At 43.1% G+C, this 12884-nt stretch overlaps 1 protein-coding gene across 7 annotated transcripts in view; it reads left to right on the top strand.

Annotated features, from left to right (window-relative positions):
* The window catches only part of pxna (paxillin a), a 212920-nt gene that overhangs the window by 143037 nt on the left and 56999 nt on the right, over positions 1-12884 (top strand). For all 7 annotated transcript variants that reach the window (XM_038792807.1, XM_038792733.1, XM_038792762.1 and 4 more), the window contains exons 2-3: positions 4991-5216; positions 11456-11506. The gene's annotated coding sequence lies outside the window, so the exon portion shown is untranslated. The remainder of the gene's footprint in view (positions 1-4990; positions 5217-11455; positions 11507-12884) is intronic.

The following is a 12884-nucleotide window of genomic DNA, read 5'->3' on the forward strand; positions in this document are numbered from 1 at the left end:
AAAGACAATGCAGCAGCTACTTTGCACACAGCATGATCTGAATTGATTGAGGGAGGAATGTTGGACAGAATGAATATTGGATCATATATGCTTGTCTTCAAATAATGTTATTGGATCTTTAGGATTGCTTAAATCATGAGTACAGACGGGTGCAATCTTGGTTTAATGTCGCAGCTCCCTCTATTGCATTTTAATGTCAGCCCAGTTTATGTGCACGTGTGGTTAGAAACCAGTCTTCTGACTTAAGGTGAAAGGGCTACTAAGATGACATTATACAAACTGAGGCCATATGTTTGAATAATGAGTTTCAAGTGTTTTTGTTATGTTAAGTGCCACATACCCTTACTTAAACTAGGATACAATACGGGTTTATTCATAACTCCTGAAGGAAATTATCAACATTTTCCCAAATGCAATCCTAATTTTGAAGTTGACAATCCCAAATCTGCAAAACCGCCTTACGTTAATTGCTGACTTGGGTAGAACCTCAAGACCATAAGGAACGAATTTGAGGACATTTAATTTGTATGGTTGAGCTTTCACAATAGCATGGAGTTTTTAATCTTTGTTATTTGCAATAACTCCCCCCATAGGTAGATGGGTAGAAATAAAGGCACAGCATTATAAGATTCTATCAGACCAGAAAAGACTGCTGATGGCCATCTGGTTCAGTAACAATTTGCTCACCAATGCTCAATTTATTACTGCCAGGGCTGCTGGCTCCAGACTTCAAACAGCCTTGGTCCAAACTTGGACAAAAACGCTGAGCTCCAGAGGTGATGTCAGGCATCAAGGAGCACGAGAAAAATTGAAAGTTGAGAATCGGAGGAAAATCTCCATAGGTTGAAGTCATGCGTAGCACAAAGGAAGATGGTTGTGATTGTCAATGATCTGAGCCTGAGCGCGGCAGGAGATCCTCAGGGTACTCTCCTAGGCACAACCATCTTCAGCAATTCATCAATGACCTTCCCTTCAACATAAGATCAGAAGTGAGGATGCTGCTGATGATTTAATAGCGTCCAGTATCTTTTGCAACTTCTCAGATACTGGTGTAGTCTGTGTCCTCCTGTAGCTAGACCTGGACAACATTCAGGCTTGGGCCGATAAGCAGCAAGTAACGTTTGCACCACACATGTGCTAGGCAATGAGCATCTCCAATAAGTGCCAGGAATGTGTGCCACCTACAAGATGCATTGCAGCAATTCACCAAACCTCCTCCGACAGCACCTTCCAAACCCGTGACCCCTGCCACCAGGAAAGGCAAGGGCAGCAGACACAAAGGAACACCACAAATTGCTTGTTTCCCACCAAGTCACACACCATTCTGACTTCGAACTATATTGCAATTTCTTTACTTTTGCTGGATCAAAATTCTGGAATTCTCTCCTAAGAGCAATGTGGCTGTAACCAAATGGACTGCAACAGTTCAAGACAGCAGCTGCCACCACGATATAGATATAGATATAGAACAGTACAGCACAGAACAGGCCCTTCGGCCCTCGATGTTGTGCCGAGCAATGATCACCCTACTCAAACCCACGTATCCACCCTATACCCGTAACCCAACACCCCCCCCCTTACCTTACTTTTTAGGACACTACGGGCAATTTAGCATGGCCAATCCACCTAACCCCGCACATCTTTGGACTGTGGGAGGAAATCGGAGCACCCGGAGGAAACCCACGCACACACGGGGAGGACGTGCAGACTCCGCACAGACAGTGACCCAGCCGGGAATCGAACCTGGGACCCTGGAGCTGTGAAGCATTTATGCTAACCACCATGCTACCGTGCTGCCCCTCTCAAAGGAAATTAGGGTGGACAATAAATGCTGGCCTAGCCAGCAACACGCACATCCTGAGAAGGAATACATTTCTTGCAATGAGAACTTTTTTCTCCAGTAAACTCTAGATTTTGTAATCTTCCTGTTAATATGAAACTTCCTATAGCTCTTGGCAGTTTATCTAATTCGTACATTGTAAGAACGCTTTGGTCATTATACGTTGAAGCCATTAGTAATCAGCTTATGATCGTGGTGGAGAGAGACAATGAGCGCAAACTTTCTGAACAAGTAACGGCATATGAATTATATATATAGACTGTTATTAATGTAAACTTGTGTCGAACAAGAAATACCCCAAAAATTATGAATTGTCTCAAGTTGCTGGACCATATGTGGCACGCTGCCGTTACCTTTGTGCAACAGATCTCACTATTAACCTCCCTGTGAGTTTCATGAAGTTGCTGGATTTGTCTATTAAGTTCCCATTAAACCTGCCACGAAAAGCTGAGTTCAGTAATTAATGGCATAGTAAGTGTTCATATCAATTAGCTTGTCTGGCATGGAATGGAAGAATTCGAAGCATGAAATCTCACTTCTTCAGGTACTAACATTGTAATTGGAGATTTAAAAAAAAATCTAAGTTTAAATGTAACAATGTTATTTTATACTTTCCATTCTGTTTCTTTTCTCTGCCTTAATCTAATTTTTCTTTCCTTCACTGTATTTCTCTTTCCGTACCTGATTTGGCACTCGCATTAATTCACCCTCTTCTCAACCCTTCCTGTTTACTTCTCAATCTTTATATCTCATTGATTAAGATGATTTGCTGTTCACTAAGATCCCTGATGCCCTAATACAATGTTAGCTTGCAATCCAGCAGCTTTCAGGGGAAAGGACATTTAATAGCATATCTGTGCAGGAGAATAAAATCTGGGTACCCTGCTCCAGCAAATTCAGGCCCCATCTTTGTAACTTAAAGGGTTTATAAAATGTTATGAAGTTTCCTATTAACTTTGCCATTCCATTCTGTTTGCCGGGTTCTTTAACAATGGTGGAGTGTGGTGTAATTATGCAGTAGTAGTACTTGAAGAAAATAAAAACCCAGTGTTTGAGAACAGAGGTTAATAGAGGTGGGATATTAGCTCAAAGTGGTTAGTATCTGATTAAAGTAGTACGTGACTAGCTATAGCTTTTTCTTAAAGTTATTTGTTAATGGGAAGTGGGCGTCACTTGCTGGGCCAGCATTTATTGCCCATCCCTAACTGCCCTTTATCCCTGTAAACAACCTGTCCTTTGACGGTTGACAGGACTCTCAACTGTGTCCAACCCATTCCCCGCACCCCTGCTTCCACATCTTCCCCTCCCTCCCGGAACCAGGACAGGGTTCACCTTGTCCTCCCCTTTCACCTCACCAGCCTCCACATTCAAAGGATCCATCCTCCACCAGTTCTGCCAATTCCAGCATGATGCCACCACCAAACACATTTTCCCCTCACTTCCCCTGTCAGCATTCCGAAAGGAGCCTGCTGGACACCCTGGTCCACTCCTCCATCACCCCCGACACCTCATCCTCTTCTCACGGCACCGTCCCAAGCAGTCGCAGAAGATGTAACACTGTACCTCTTTCCTGCTTACCCTCCAAGGGCCTTAACACTCTTTTCAGCTGAGACAGCGCTTCACATTCAGTTCCCTCAAGTTGGTCTATTGCATTCGCTGCTCCCGATGTGGTGGACTTTACATTGGAAAGACTAAACTTTGCAGAATATCTTCGGTCCATCCGCAAGCAGGACCCAGACATTCCTATCGCTTGTCATTTCAACTCGCTCTCATGTTCGTCCTTAGCCTGCTGCAACGTTCCAGTGAAGCCCAACGCAAACTGGAGGAACAGCACCTCATTTCTGATTAGGCACGTTACAGCCTTCCAGACTTGACATTGAGTTCAACAATTTTAGACTGTGAACGGTGTTGGTTGAACTGAAATTTTAAAATTATTATTCAGCTTTATTCAATTCAGCATTTTTCCTCTCGGAATGAAACTAGACTGTTTGCCATGTAACTATGAATTGCTGATTACCTCGAGAGGGATTTGTGGCTGATCTTCCATGGGTGTTCTGGCAAAGGCATTGCAAATTACTGTAGCATTGAAATAATTGGAAGATTCCAGGAGCTCAGCCAGTGGAAATGGTCAATTACTGAATCATCTTACTAAATATCATTTTCTTTCAGTGATGGTGGATAGGTTTATTGAATTGTTTCTCCTTGGCTTCCTTTTTAAAAAATCTCTTATTACTCACACTTTGTCATCTGGATGAAAAGATTTTGGAATGTGTCAAGAGTTTACTTGCATGTATCGGCATGGCAGCTGCAGGGCAATTTCCAGACATGTTGGGATTATTTGAGTTGGCAGCAATGATTGAGTAACTCATAGTTGCTTCCAGTGTCTACTGATGCAGTATTTGGTGCAGAGTGATCACAGAACAGACTGCAAAAGTTGGATATTTCGGACAAATGGAAGTTTGGTGTAGGAAAGGAAGGAGGTACTGCTGTTTGCTTCCAATACTACTTGTTTGTGTAAGTGAGGCAGTGAATATTTAAAATTCTCATCCAGTGATTTTAGTGCTTTGTTCAAGTTAGTGTATGGAAAAAGAAACACATCTTAGAACAAACTGAAAAGTAGATGTAAATCATATAGACTAAAATATGGCAACGCAATTGTGTATCTAGATTCCAGTATGTGGGAATTTGTGGACAGTGGGACTATGCAGAGTGAATATATCTGCAGTAGGTCCCTCCGTCACGAGTCTCTCTGGCTCAGAGTCACTGCGCTGAAGTGCAGGTTGGACCCACTCCGATAAATAAGGGAGGGGGAACAGTGCCTGTTCAAGATTTCAGTCATACTTCCCAAAAAGTTACATGTTTCGAATGGGATTGATATGATCAATAATGTAAAGATTAAGAGGAGCTGAGGGAAATAATAGAAAGAGGATCCACAAACACTAATGCGGTTCAATTGGTACAGGTACAATCTATTTTTTTGTAGAAAATGGGACTAAGTGGAGAGTTCTTTCAGAAGGTTGACATCAGTATTATGCACTGAAACACTGCTTTTCATGCTGGAAACTGCATTGTAAAATCATTATCTGGTGCATGTTTGTTGTAATAGTAATCCATCTTTAACATAATTGCTATCCTTGCCTTTTCTTCCAGATGCCTTGTTGGCTGACCTAGAGTCGACAACTTCACATATTTCAAAAGGCCCATTTTCATCCCAGAGGAAACTCCATACTCCTACCCAACAGGAAGCCACATTTGCCAGGAAGTATCTGCACCCCCACCAGTGCCACCTCCTCCCTCTGCTGATGCTCTGAATGGAGTAATTATTGACACAGTTGAACAGTGGCAGACTCCTGTTTCAAGATATCAACAGCAACAGGTAGGTGTAAGCCAATCATTGGCCCATGTTTCCAGTTGGTGGTGGTTGTTTATGACTCCCTTTCCCACCCCTCGTGGTACCTTTACCTGAATTTTTCATCTTGAATTTAAACACTCTTCAATTGCCTGAATTTAACTCCTTCTTTAGAGTATTAATAGTATGAGCACATAAGTGTGGCAAAATCTGTGTGGCAAGATTTGGATCATCCTGGGTTGACTAGGTCTCTCCCACCAAGTTCTACAGTATAACTTAGATCTTCTAGTGAGCATGATGATTTTGTTTCAGCTTAATGCCACTGCCTGTATCCAGGAAAGAACAATATGCTGTTAAACCTTGCCAGTATTAACTTAAGTTCCAATTTCAGCCATTTCATAATTGCCTTCTCTAAATAGGTAGAGCCATCTTTTGTATATGCTGTTATTTTGTATCATCAGAAAGGATTTCTTTCTTTGGTAATGTGAGAGGGAGTGCTGTTTAATGTGCTTCAGTTGAGAGGTAAACATGTCAATGACATTTTATGTGCAGATGAAATATGAATGTTCTCTATATCAATGATTTGAAGTCAAGTGAGGGGGAGGGGGTCTTTGGGGTTGATTATGACAAGCATGCGGAAGTGTGATTCATGGTGTGGATTGGAAGTATAACATGGACCATGTGACTGTGACTGGCGTAGAACAAGTGTTTGGAGTGTGACTGGAGTTTTAGTCTGTACCTCTTTTGCTGTGTCTGCACTTCGACAAATGTACAGAATAATGGGACGGCACAGTGGAGCAGTGGTTAGCACAGCTGACTACAGCGCTGAGGACCCGAGTTCGATCCCGGCCCTGGGTCACTGTCTGTGTGGAGTTTGCACGTTCTCTCCATGTCTGCGTGGGTTTCACCCCCTCAACCCAAAGATGTGCAGGTTAGGTGAATTGGCCACACTAAATTGCCCCTTAATTGGGAAAAAAAAATGGCTATGCGAAATTTATTTTTAAAAATTAAAACATGTATAGAATTACAGGAACAAGTCCAAAGCAACTCGCAGCTCTCCAGAAGACTCTCTTATCCCTGCCATGTTAAGTCTAAAATTTCAGTGTCCTTTGAAAATCATTCTACCCACCTCGAACGTTCCCGATCCAATTTTCACCAGTAAGGCATACCTCAGCAACTTCTTCTTTCTTAAATCTCCAAATGTCTAATTAGTTCTGATCCCTATCCTTACAACAGAAAACAAACACCCACAAGCATCCTGCTTGTTTGTTAACACGAACTGCCCTGCTTCTCCACAACAATAACTCCATATAGCAGGATCATATTTATGTCTCTCACTTCCTGTCTCTGTTACCGTGTGGTAGTGTGTAAAGATGTGAAAACAGTAGGTTCCTGTGTGAGTTTCTCCCCCATGGCAACTAGATTACTTGGGCCGGTCACCAAGCGGAAGTGTTTATATTTACTTCACCCCCACCCCTTTGCCTGTTCAGAAAGCTTAAAGTAAAGCAGACTTTTTAAAAACATAACTGTCTTATAATCATGGAATTCCTACACTGCAGAAGAAGGACATTTAGCTCATCGAGTCTGCACCGACCCTCTGAAAGAGTACCATACTAGACCCATGCCCCTACTGTAACCCCGTAATCCCACCTAACCTTTTGGACACTAAGGACTACATCTTTGGACTGTGGGAGGAAACTTGAGCACCAAGCAGAAACCCATGCATATACGGAGAGAATGTGTAAACTCCACAGTCAGTCATCCAAGGTTGGAATCAAACCCGGTTCTATGGCGCTGTGGGGCAGAAGTGCGAACCACTGTGACACTCTTGTAAAATTTGGTTTCACTATTTTTCACCCCTCGCAATTTCTCTTTACTTTATTTTGCTAGTTCCTCAATCAGTTATTTCTTACCTCCTGTCTGGCATGAAGAGCACTCGCATATTATCCTAAAAGGTATATATATGGGCATGTGTAGAACCGTATGTGCTGTAAGAAGTACGGTAAGAGATATAAATAAACGAATGCCTAAGTTGAAGTGAATGATCACCAAGTTCAATTCCTTAATTGAAGCAAGAGGTACAAAGGAGGAGTGTGTAAACACAACTTTCATTATGATAGATGTCAGCAATAATTTAGCCCCAGCATGCTTACAGGTAAGGCAAGTGACACTAAAAGCCTCATGATTGAGAGATAGTTAGGGAGCAAAAAGCCAAGAATATATTCGGATTGGTAGAATTTAGGTAATTGATATGTTCCTTGACTCTAAATTGTCTTTTATGCAAATGATTTGGACGTTGGTACAAATATTGAACGTTACCAAATATGGGGACATAGAAATCTGCGAGAAAGATGCAGATAAATGTCATCAGGTTAGTAGACCAATAAATGATTGATATAATTCAATGCAGAGAAATTTGAAATGATACATTTTAACAAAAAGAGCAGTAAAGGGAATCTAATGTATAGATAAGATTTTAAACGCAATGGGGGAACAGTGAGATCTCAGGATCTTGAGGATCAAGTGCAGGCAGAAAATGTCATAAAATTCAAGTGGGATTCAATGTTTTGTACAGAGGGAAACTGAAGGGAAGGAAATAACTTTAAGTTTATGCAAGACTTTGGGTACATTCCAAGGGAGCATGGATATTACAGCCAAAGAAACATTGCAAAGACTTGAATCAGTTGAATAAAGACTTGAAAAATTGGGCTTTCTGCACTGGAACAAAAAAGGTTAAGCGGCATGGATCAGAGGTTTTTAACACCATAAAATGTTTTGAGAGGGTAAATAGCGAAAGATTGTTTCCCTTGGTTGGTAAATCAGTAAGATGAAAGACTCAGTTAAGCCACATGAAGAGGTAATTTTCCCTCGACAGGTTAGGTTATTAGAACATGGAACAAATATAAGAAATCCTGACTTCTGTGCAACAGGTCTGTCATCGTGTGTTGGGAGAAAGCATTTTTAGTGTAACCCTTTGCCAGAACTGAGCAACATTTTCTCTCCTTACAGATGCTGGCAAACGGATTGTGTGTTCCACCAGTTTCAGCTTTTGTTTCAGAATTCAAGCACCTGCAGATTTTCCCTTTTACTTGTAATTATTAGAATGTGGATTTTTAAAATCATTGGTGGTTAAATATTTGAAACGGGACAATAAAAAGGATACATAGAATTGGGAGTGGTGGTTGAAGCATTTGCAACAATTTTCAGCACCTACCAAGTGAATGACCCATCTCAGCCTCCTCTGGATGTCCCCAGCATTACAATAGCCAGTCTTCAGTCAATTCGATTCACTCCACATTATATCAAGAAATGGCTGAAGGCATTGAATACTGCAAACTCTATGGGCATAATGATGTGGAGATGCTGGCGTTGGACTCGGGTGGGCACAGTAAGAAGTCTTACAACACCAGGGATGAACACTCACCTGATGAAGGAGCTGCGCTCTGAAAGCTAGTGATTCCAAGTAAACCTGTTGGACTTTAACCTGGTGTTGTAAGACTTCTTACCATGGGCACAATAGTACTGAAGTGCTCCAGAACTTGCCACGTTCCTAGCCAAGCTGTTCCAGTGCAGCTACAACACTGGCATCTAGCCAGCAACATGGTAAATTGCACAAATATGTCCTGCACAGAAGAAGTAGCCAAGTAACTCCCCTCCTGACTTCCCAAAAGCCTGCCCATAATCTACAAGGCACAGATCAGGAGTGTGATCATAGATTCATAGAATTTACAGTGCAGAAGGAAGCCATTCGACCACTCGAGTCTGCACCGGCCCTTGGAAAGAACACCCTACTTAAGCCTGCACCTCTACCCTACAGCCGAAACCCAGTAACTTCACCTAACCTTTTGGACACTAAGGGCAATTTAGCATGGCCATTCCACCTAACCTGCAGTTCTTTGGACAGTGGGAGGAAACCGGAGCACTCGGAGGAAACCCACGTAGACACAGGAAGAAAGTGCATATTCCACACAGACAGTAATACGAGACCGGAATTGAACATGGGACCCTGTGAGGCAGCAGTGGTAACCACTGTGCCAGTGGCCGCCACAATGGAATACTTGCCTGGATGAATGCAGCTCCAACAACATTCAAGGAGCTTGACACCATCCAGGACAAAGCAACCTGCTTGATAGGCACCCTATCCACAAACATTCACTCCCTCCATCACCGATGCACAATGACAGCAGTATGGACCATTTATAAGTTGCTTTTCAGGAACTCACCAAGGTACCTCAGCACCTTGCAAATCCACGAGCACTGTCACCAAGAAGGATAAGTCTTGTGAGCAGTTTTGGGCCCCGTATCTAAGGAAGGATGTGCTGGCCTTGGAGAGGGTCCAGAGGAGATTCACAAGAATGATCCCTTTTTTTTTGAAATAATTTTTATTGAAAAATTTTGAATTTATACAACAATAACGCACCATAGTAAAATACCAAAAATAACAATAATATTAACAATCATAAACATTCGCCCCACCTCCATGAACAACACAGCATTTTAACAACAACACAAATTAACACAATATAAAGTTACAGAATAGACACTACAATAAGGAACCCCCCCCCCCTCCCCTCCCCGGTTGCTGCTGCTATTGACCAAGATACCTATCTTTGAGCCAGGAAGTCCAGAAAAGGCTGCCATCGTTTATAGAACCCTTGTATTGATCCTCTCGGCAGATTTGACCAAATTTTATAAATCCCGCCATGTCACTGATCCAGGTCTCCACACTTGGGGGCCTTGCATCCTTCCACTGTAGCAGAATCCTTTGTCGGGCTACTAGGGACGCAAAGGCCAGGACACCGGCCTCTTTCGCCTCCTGCACTCCCGGCTCTACCGCAACTCCAAAAATCGCGAGTCCCCACCCTGGTTTGACCCTGGATCCAACCACCCTCGACACCGTCCCCGCCACCCCCTTCCAGAATTCTTCCAGTGCTGGGCATGCCCAGAACATATGGGCGTGGTTCGCTGGACTCCCCGAACATCTGGTGCACCTGTCCTCACCCCCAAAGAACCTACTCATTCTAGTCCCGGACATGTGGGCCCGGTGCAGCACCTTAAATTGGATGAGACTTAAGCCTCGCACATGAGGAGGAAGAGTTGACTCTCTCCAAGGCATCTGCCCAAGTCCCGTCCTCTATCTGCTCCCCAAGTTCCTCCTCCTATTTAGCCTTCAGCTCCTCCACCGACGACTCCTCCACCTCCTGCATTATCTTATAGATGTCAGACACCTTCCCCTCTCCGACCCACACCCCGGAAAGCACTCTGTCCATCGTCCCCCGCGACGGCAGCAGAGGGAATCCCTCTACCTGTCGCCTAGCAGACGCCTTTACCTGCAAGTATCTGAACATGTTCCCTTGGGGAAGGCCAAATTTATCTTCCAGTTCCCCCAGGCCCGCAAACCTCCCGCCAATAAACAGGTCCCTCAATTTGCTGATGCCCGCCCTTTGCCACAAGAATGATCCCTTAAATGAAGAACTTGTATGAGGAACGGTTGAGGACTCTGGGTCTGTACTCGTTGGAGTTTAGAAGGATGAGGGGGGATCTTATTGAAACTTACAGGATACTGTGAGGCCTGGATAGAGTGGACGTGGAGAGGATGTTTCCACTTGTAGGAACAACTAGAATCAGAGGACACCATCTCAAACTAAAGGGATGACCCTTTAACAGCGAGATGAGGAGGAATTTCTTCAACTAGAGGCTGGTAAATCTTTGCCGCAGAAGGCTGTGGAGGCCAAATAACCGAGAAACTTCAAGACAGAGATAGATATGTTTTGATCAAGAAGGGGATCAGGGGTTATGGGGAGAAGGCAGGAGAATGGGGATGAGAAATATGTCAGAAGTGATTGAATGGCGGAGCAGACTCGCCGGGCCGAGTGGCCTAATTCTGCTCCGATGTCTTATGGTCTTATAAGGGCACCACCACTTGCAAGTTCCCTTCCGTGCCACTCACCATCCTGATTTGGAAATATGTTGCCGCTCCTTCACTGTCACGGGATCCAAATTCTGGAACTCCATTCCGAACAGCACTGTGGGTGTACCTACACCACATGGACACAGCTCACCACCACCTTCTCCAGGGCAGTTAGGGGTGGGCATTAAATGCTGGCCTAGCCAGAAACATCCACATCCCAACAATGATTTTTTTTAAATGCTGTTGAGAAACTAGTTGTGGCACAGATGTAGTTAGTGTTTTTTCCTTCTTGTTGTGATTTTTATGATTCTATGTTTGATGTGTATACGTAATGTGCTTTCTTCTGGTTTTGTAGGGTTACCAAGAAGAGATCTCTCCTTCCACTGGAGTCACCAACTCTCCCAAGGTACAGGCTGGGTGGCCACTTAGCTGGGTTACAGATGTTGAGATTGTCTCAAAGTTATTGATTATTTTGGTCCTTTGCTTCTCATATATTGTCTCTAGATCTTGGCTTATTCCCCCATCTAACCATCACCTCAACTTCTCAATATATTAATGACTTGGATGAAAGGGCCAGCTATATTGTAGCAGATTTGCTGGCAGTGTGGAGATAGCTAGGAAGACAAGTGGTGAGGAGGATGCAATGAGTCTGCAAAAGAACATAGATATGTTAAGTGAGTAGGCAAAATTCTGGGAGATGGAGTATAAGGTTATCCACTTTAGCAGGAAGAATAGGAAGGCAGATTTTTCTTTTAAATGGAGAATTACTGCAGATTTCTGTAATAAAGAAGGACCTGGGTGTCCTTGTAGCTGAATCACAAATGGTTAGAATGCAGTTTCAGCAAGTATTTAAGAAGCAAATTGAACATTGGTCTTTATTGGAAGGGGGATGGAGTATAAATGTAGGGAAGTCTTGCTTCAACTATTTAGGGTATTGTTGAAAGCACATCAGAATATGGTGTGTAGTTTTGGTCACGTGCCATCATGGGGTTTCCCAGGGGGCAGTATTAGGGTCAATTCTTTTCTTGATTTATATTAATGATCTAGTCTTGGGGCATAGGGCACATTTTCAAAATTTGCAAATGACACAAAACTTGGGAGTATTGTGAACTGTTAGAAGAATAGTGAGAGGGACTTCAGGTGGATGTAGACAGGATGGTGGAATGGGCGGACAAGAGGCAGACAGCATTTGTTGCAGTGATTATGTATTTTGGTACAAAGAACGGGGAGGTGCAAGTGATTAGAAAAGCTAATAAAATGTTATAATTTATTGCAAGGAGAATTGATTATAAAAGTAGGGAGGTTAGGCTTCAGTTATACAAGGAATTGGTTAGATCACATTTGCAGTATTGTCCAGAGTATTATTTAAGGAAGGATGTAAATACATTGGAAGCATTTCGGACAAGGTTTACTAAACTAATACCTGGATTGGGTGGGTTGTCTTATGAGGAAAGGTTGGACAGGATAGGCTTGTCCACCCTGGAGTTTAGAAGAATAAGAGGCGACTTATTCAAGCATAAAAGATCCTGAGGGATCTTGACAGGGTTGACATGGAAACAGCGTTTTATAGGGGAATCTAGTACTGGGCCAAAAATAAGGGGTCACCTATTTTGGACAGAGATGAGAATTTTTTTTTCTCAAGAGGGTTTGAGTCTTTGGAACTCTTCCTCAAAAGGCGGTGGAAGCAGAGTCTTTGAATATTTTTTAGGCAGAGGTAGATATATTCTTGTTAAGAAAGGGGGTGAAACATTATCGGGAGTAAGCTGGAATGTGAAGCTGAAGCT

The sequence above is a fragment of the Scyliorhinus canicula genome, chromosome 1 (assembly GCF_902713615.1).
Source record: "Scyliorhinus canicula chromosome 1, sScyCan1.1, whole genome shotgun sequence".
Lineage (NCBI taxonomy): Eukaryota > Metazoa > Chordata > Chondrichthyes > Carcharhiniformes > Scyliorhinidae > Scyliorhinus > Scyliorhinus canicula.